This window comes from Somniosus microcephalus, unplaced genomic scaffold (genome assembly GCF_052327205.1).
Source record: "Somniosus microcephalus isolate GS21.2 unplaced genomic scaffold, FLI_Smic_1.0 unresolved_chr6, whole genome shotgun sequence".
NCBI lineage: Eukaryota > Metazoa > Chordata > Chondrichthyes > Squaliformes > Somniosidae > Somniosus > Somniosus microcephalus.
Window position 1 is genome coordinate 34,457,655 of NW_028225184.1, and position 8,272 is coordinate 34,465,926.

Sequence of the window (8,272 nt, forward strand, 5' to 3'; positions counted from 1 at the left end):
GCACCTCAACAGAACCGCTTCCAATATCCTCACGGGGGAATGGTGGCGGTTCGGGGGTGGGGGAAGTGTCCTGGTTTGCTAGTCCTGTTGGGGAGGTTTTGAACTAGCTCGGCAGGGCGATGGGAACCTGAGATTACTTTCAGAAGGGAGAGAAGCAATGCTGGAAATTGTGGCAGAAAATTAGTAAGCGAGTTTGGAAAGCTGAGGAAACAAGGGCTAGGAAATAGACAACAAGGCAGTTTGACAAGGCTGAATGGTATATACTTCAAGGAAAGGAGTCTGGGAAATAAAGGAGATGAGCTCTTGGCACAAATAGACACGTGGGAGTATAATATTAAAGCCATTACTGAAGCATGGCAGAAAGAAGGGTAGTAATGGCAACTCAAACTTCCTGCTCACATGGTTTTCAGGCCAGATAGAGAGGCAGTTAGAACATCAACGGTGGGCGCCATATTGATTAAAGAGTCAATTTCAGTTGTGGGGAGTTGTGATATGTTGGGAAGATCATCAAATGAAGCCACATCGGTTGAACTAAAGAACAAACAAGGGTCAATCAGACTGCTGGGTGTATGCTATAGAACCCCAAAGAGTCCGATGGAGTTAAAAAAGCAAATTTGTAGGCAACTTTCTGACAAGTGCAAAAATATTAGGCAGTAATAGTGGGGGATTTCAATTACACCAATATTAAATGGGGTACTACCAGTGTAAAACGTATGGAAGGCACAGAATTCATAAATGGTATTCTAGAGAACCATTTTAGCCAATACGTAGCAAACACAACAAGAGGGGGCGCAGTTCTCGATTTAGTTTTAGTGAAAATAGCTGGCCAGGTGGAAGGATAATTAGGTGGGGAGCATTTTTGTAATGGTGATCATAATTCATTTAGTTTTTGCATAATTACGGATAAGGACAAAAACAAAACATGGAGAAAGACTTCTAAGTTGGCGGAAGGCCAAGTTTACTAGGCTGAGATGTGATTTAGCAAAGGTAGACTAGAAAAAGTTACTTGATAATAAATCAGTGTCAGACCGGTGATGGCATTCAAGAGGGAGATAAATGGAGTTTAGGGTGAACATGTTCCCCGAAAGAACTGCCCGATTTAGAGCCCCCTAGAGGACAAGGTGCATACAGGGTAAGATAAGGCAAAAAAAAGGGAAGCCGACATCAGGTACCCTATGTTCAATGCTGCAGAAAGCCAAGAAGAGTTTAGAAAGTATAGGGTGAAATTAAGAAGGAAATTAGGAAAGCAGAAGTGGGCATGAAATAATACTGGTAGAATCAAAGAAAACACAAAGACCTTTTATAATTACATAAACCTCAAACGATAATTGAAAAAATAGTCAGGCCTATCTGGGAACAAAATGCTGATCCATGTGTGGAGGCGGAGGATGCATTAAAGTGTTAAGCAGCCTTGTAGTAAGGGGTTGAGCGTCGATTGTATTAGGTAAGTCGCCAGGTCCAGATGAAATATGTCAGAGGCTATTAAAAGAAGCCAGTGAGAAAATTGCAGTGGATTTGACCATAATTTCACAATCCTCCCTGGCTGCAGGAATAGTGCCACAGAATTAAAGAACTGCTAACATTGTACCGTTATTTCAAAAGGGAGGAAGGGATAAAACAAGCAATTACAGGCCAGTTAGTTTAACCGTGGTGGTGGGCAAATTACTGGAATCAATTCTGAAGGACAGTATAAAACTTTAATCAAGGACAGTCAGCATGGTTTTGTTAAGGGAAGGTCGTGTCCGAATAACTAGATTGATTTCTATGAGGAGATAACATGGAGGCTCTGTGAGGGCGGTGCATTTCATGGTGTCTACATGGATTATCGCAAGACTTTTGACAAGGTCCCGGATGGCAGGCTGATCAAAAAATTAAAAGCCCACGGGACCCAATGGAGAGTGGCAAATTAGATTCAATATTGGCTCAGTGGCAGGAAGCAATGGGTAATGGTTGAGTGGTGTTTCTGCGACTGGTAAATTATTTCCAGTGGTGTTGCACAGGGATCATTGCTCTGTCCCTTTTTTTGTCGTATATATTAATGATTTAGATGGAACTGAAGTGGGCATGATAAAGACATTTTCAGATGACAAAGACATTTGCTGTGTGGTTGACCATGAGGAGGAAAGCTTTAGACTGCAGGAAGATATCGAAGAACTGGTCAGTTCAGCAGAAAGGTGGCAAATGGAATTAAGTCCGGAAAAGTGTGGCAATGCATTTGTGGATGGGCAACAAGGTAAGGGGAGAGACAATTAATGGGAGGATACAGGGAGGTGTGGAGGAACAGAGTGAGCTTGGCATATATGTCCACATATCCTGAAAGGTAGTAGGACAGGTCGAAAAAGTAGTGAAAAAGTCTTATGGAAGGTTTTCCTCTATTAGCCGATGCATAGAATATAAGGGCAGGAAAGTTGTGGTAGAACTGTATACAACGCTGATTCGGCCACAGCTTGAGTACTGCGTGCAGTTCTGGTCAACATATTACAGGAAGAATGGGTTTACACTAGAGAGGGGGCAGTGGAGATTTACGAGGATGTAGCCTTGACTTGAACAATTTGCCTGATGAAAGATTGAATAGGCTGGGGTTGTTTTCCTTAAAACAGAGGAGGCTCAGGGGAGGTTTATTTGCGATGTACAATATTATGAGTAGCCTAGATAGAGTGGATAGTATTGAGCTCTTTCAGTTAGCAGAGGGGTCAAGACCCAGGGGGCATAGATTTAAAGTAGTTGCTAAAAGGATTAGAGGGTGCTGAGAAAAACCTTTCCCACCCAGAGGGTGGTGCGAATCTGGAACTTAATGTCTGAAAGGGTGGTAGAGGCAGAAACACTCATCAAATTTAAAAAGAAATTGGATATGCACTTGAAGAGTCATAAACTGCAGGGCTACGGAACTAGTGCTACTAGCTGGGATTAGGCTGGTAAGCACGGATACATTGGGCCGAATGGTCTCCTTATGTGTGTAATATTTTCTATAGTTCTACGATTCTATGATTTCGAGGCAAACATGTGTGCATTCTGTAATGTCAATGCCAGACAACATGCTGTCCAGAGGTGATGAATTCATAATCTCAGTGTAACAGGTTAGGAAACTGAATCTTAAATTGGGGTGGAAAACGGGCGGTAGAGATTTGAGGCCCGTTTCTCAAACATCCTGATTTGTGTTGCCAGTGATTTGTGTCTAATAATCCAACGTTGTCACGTTGGACATTTCGACGTTCCAAACCATATTGCATTCCAGCTTGTAAAAATAACTCTGTGTTGTTGCTTTAATTGTGGTGACCACCTCACTTCCTCCCAGCCACTCTTTCCGCTCTCATTGTCTCCATGCTTCCCGGTATGATCTTCTGCGAGGTGGAGCAAGAAACTCAGTCGCTTTTCTTTCAGGTCTAAGGTCTCAACGCAGCTCACACTAGAACATGGACAGAGCGCTATTGTTAATGCTATTTGGTGAGTCCTGAACAATTCTATACCTAACTTACAGGATTCCGGGTCCCTGAGATAACTGAGTGGGCAAACATAAGCGGGTGAGTGGGACTGAGTCCGGCGGTCTCCGATCTCCGGTAACTCAGTGGATTAAAGCAGTTCCTAGTTTGGTTTGGACCAGTTTAGATTGGGAAGCTGTCGGAGCGGTTCCATGCTGGTGCTGGAATCTCCGTGTGTAACATTGAAAGACTGCAAGTGGTATCGATTTTCGGGAGAGGTGGTGGGTTCAGTACGTACATAGAAGTAGAGAGAGTGCCCGCTGCTGATCATTACCTCGACGCCCCGTTGTACAATGTTGATTAGTGGATATCCACTGAGGACATCTCAGAGTCGATGTTTGCACCTTCTGTAATCAACTGTTCACGGACACACAGTGTTTGAGCTCAGAATGTAAAGTGTCCGCTCTACCCAAGGGCAGAACAGAAAAACCACGCCCTTACAACCGTATTCCAGAGTGAGTCGCCTCCTTCACAAAGGAAAGGGAAAGATTAGACTAATTGAACTAAGACGGTTAGGATTATGTCACAAATGTGTTCAGTTGAAGTAAAAGTTCTTCTGTCGATTCGGCAACACATGATAATTTGTGTAACTGAACAGGAAGGTGCCTGTGGACAAAGGAAAATCCTTTCCAGTCAGCACCGACAAGATGGGCCGAATGGCCTCCTGTGCCGTACACTTCTATGATTCTATGGTTCAGGAGCGTTGGAGAGAGAAGGAGGAGAAACATATTAACACTGTGGATACTCCAGTAAATATATCTTTAGCTCTGCCTGTGGTTCTAAGAAACTGTTCTTTCTGTGAGCAGCTTACTTCCTCTTCCTTTAAACAAAAGCTCCTTCGAGATGAAACCGCAGCTTTCCGTTTTAACACCTAACTGCTGCTCCTGTTCTCATCTCTGTTCATCATTTCCCCTTTGTTTGATTATTTTTCGTTCTCTTTTCGATCTTGCATCTCAATTTAAGTTACTTTTTTATATCTGTGAGTGTGTGTGTACTGTCTGTACAAGTAAATCATTCTGATGGATAATACAGGCAGCGTTCAGATCTACGAATTAATTTTAACTCCACTTCCACATTCAATGTGCAGGAGCTGAGCATCTCACTGAGATATAGATCTACACAGCGGGCAGAGTCTAATGTTCTTCAACAAATACAGTGCTGCAGCTGCCTTTTGTGCTCGGAATTTCACTCTTAAACTTAATTTTTTTCAATCTCAATTCCCACCGTTAATGCCTCCAGGCCATTCCTTAATGAAGCTTCCAAGCTAGACTTGCCATTCTGTTCCGTGGTACGATCGCATGTGGACATCTGCAAAGATGCTCATTGTTTTCGAACACCCACTGCCAAGATGCTTCCCTTTGTGTTTCACTGATGGTTTCACCCAGTCACAAAAAGGACCGCTTTTTATCTGCACATCATTTAACACTTGTTTTTTCTTTAAGCCCAAAGGCCGATTTTTTTCCTAGCCATGAATTATTGTAATTGTTCACGAACGGTCATCTGAATAGACCTTATTCACTTAGGACCTTGTAATCTTACTATGCAGAAGGAGGCCCTTCCTCCCATCGTGTCTGTGTTGGCTCTTTGGAAGATCTGTCCAATTTCGTCCTATCCTCGATCTTTTAACCCATAATCATGTAAGTTAGTGCTCTTCAAGTACTTGTCCAATGAAGTTATGACATTTCCCATGGAAGCAAATGCACCACCCGTTCAGGTGCTGCTCCAACTGAGCTGTAACGAGTGATTTGTAAATATTTAGCATGACTTCATTCTTCTTACATTCAGTGGCTCATGTTTCGAAGCCAGTTAACCCATACACGTGTTTTACTGCCTTATCAATTTGCCCTGCCAATTTCAATGATTTGTGAGCATGTACTCCATGTTCTGTCTTCTCTTTCACCCCCTAAAATAGTGCCATTTACTTTATACTGCCTATCTGTGACATATATATCTGCACATTTCACCACTCTGATTTTATGCTCCTGAAGTCTGCTGCTATCCTGCTCAACATTTACAAACTTACCACATTTAGCATCAAACACAATATTCTAAAGGTTATCCCTTATACAGAATTCGAGATCATTCATATATAACAGGGAAATCAATGGTCTTAGCACTGACCCCTGGGATGTACGTGCACATGGGCAGAACAACATCTGTTCACGACTATTCTCTGCCTCTTATCCCAAGCCATTTTTAAGAATAAAATTCACCACTCTCCCTTTAATACCACGTGCTTCTACTTCTCCTGTGAGTCTGTTATGTGATACATTATTTAAATTCCAGATATACAACATTTACCACACTACCTACATCAACCCTCATTGCTACTTCATCAAAGAACTCAATCAGGTCAATCAAACACGATTATACTTGAACAATATACTTCAATAAGGGACAGCTGTCTACCCTTATTAAACCAAATAATTTTGCAATTACTGTGTTTTCCAGGAGTTTTCTCACTGCCGAAGGTAGACTGATAAGCCTGTACTTATCAGGTTTATCGCTCTCCCCGTTTTTGAACAGTCAGTGACATTTGCAATCCTTCAGTCCTCTGGCAACACTCGCATTTCCAACGAGGATTGGAAGACTGTGGTCAGAGCTTCGGCAATTTCCACCATAGCTTCTCTCAGCAAAGAAGGATGCATCCCTTATGGACCAGGTGACGTGTTACCTTTGAGTGAATCCAGCCTATTAGCAAGCTCCTTTCCAGCTATTTTAACCTATCCGATATATATATATAAACCCCTCCTGTATGGAAACATTAACTTCATCCTCATTCAGTACCTCAGTAATGCTCTCTGTCTCCACACAAATCAATTTTTGCATTCGCTTTCAAGTTACCAACTAATTTGTTCTCAAAATCTATCTTTGCCATTCTTCTATCGTTTCTCAATTGCTGCCTGTAAACGTGGATTCTACATGATGTTGTGCACTTGGCATCTGTCATAAATTACCATCTCTGTTTAGTTTAAGCTCTGTTCCTTTTCTCATCCAGGCAACCTACTTACTGAAACCCCATCTTTCCTCCTTATTGGCACATGTTTGGTTTATACCAAGGGGAACAACCACAGATTCTCCAGTCTCTCCACATAACTGAAGTTCACCATCACTGGAACCAATATAGTAAATCTTCCCTTATACCTCTCTGCCATAAGGAGACCGCACCAGCTTCTCTAGTTATTCTACACAACAGAATATCCTCATCCCTGTTGCCAGTTTGGTAAATTTCCTCACACCCTCTACAAGGTCGTGACATGCTTCTTAATATGTGGTGTCCAGCATGGGACACAATGCTCCCACTGAGACTTAACCAGTGATACATGGCAGTTTAGCATAACATCCTTTCTTTTTTACTTTATGCTTCTACTTTTAAGGACACAGATATTAAAGTTTTCGTTTAACATATTGACCAAGTTCTCTTATTTACAGGCACTCTGTTCCTGAATGCCGTGTAACATTTTAGCATTTCCTTATTATTGTATTTTCTGATTCGTGTTCCCAAAGATCCTCACATCACATTTCCCTGCATTAAATGTCATCTGCCACGTGTCTGCCCATTTCACCAGCCTGTCTCTGCCCTCCTGAAGTCTGTTGCTATCCACCACACTGCTTACTACAATGTCAAGTTTACTACATTTCCAACCGTGCTCCAAGAAGAGTTGATTTTAGATGAAAGAAAGGTAAAACAACTTGATTTCATTTTCTTGCAAAGTGGATCTAAATTTGAATTTTCGGAGCCGTTTACTCACTTAATTCTTTCAACTCTGAAACAAACTACATTGATTTCAATGGACAATTACATCTGTAGCACAATGCAAGACTAAGAGGTGGTTTGTATCCTCCTGTTTCTCACGTTGTGTTTGTGTACACGGCCCTTAATTTATAGTTTAGGAGATTCTAGGTGGAATATTATCTCTCATGTATTTTAAGACACTTGAGGTCAATTTTATTAATAAATTAATGTCTGAGACTCAATCCATTACTGCACTCCAAATTTAACTGTCCAAAGTGAATTGGTAATTGCTTGCACAGAAACCAACTTTCAGGGCTCCGTGAAAGAAGCATATGAGAGGATCTTTGAAAGACCCATACGGGCAGGTTGGATCTAGATGCCTCATTCTCTGCACTAAGGTTCTATAATTTTATTATTCTATCTGTGATGGTATTCAAAGAAGTAACTAATTATACACTTAAACAATATCACAGATTGCTACGTTGCATTTTCATTGAATATGTTTAGCACAGTCTATATTCTGACGCCCTGCTCTTACTGTCAGGGGTTAAATTCTTCATTGTCCGAGATAAATCGCTCTGAGCAGAAACCACAGGTTTCTGTTGTAAGGATTCTCTGTCTCTTTAAACTTCGGCCTCAAATATGTTCATATTCTTCGCTTATCGGTGCTTGTTCCAAGCAGCTTGCACACAAACTGCCCCAGGTTCTCTCATCTTACTTCAGTCCCTTTCCCTGTTGCCACTCTGGTTAATCTCCACTTAACACTCTCTGATCTAAGGAGAAGAATCCGACATTCCCTAGTATCTCCACAGAACTGAAGCCACGCATCCCATGTATACATCTGGTGAAACTCCCCTGAAATCTATGTGCTCTAAGGAGAAGAATCCTAATTTCTCTAGCCTCTCTACATAGCCGAAGTCACTATGATTCTTACCATCCGTTCAGTTGCCACTGCTACACCCCATAATTCCACTTGTCACAACGCTTAAACTCCTTTGTGGCTCCGTCATCTCCAAGCTCTGATTTTGACTATTCCCACAATATTTCTCCTATCCCA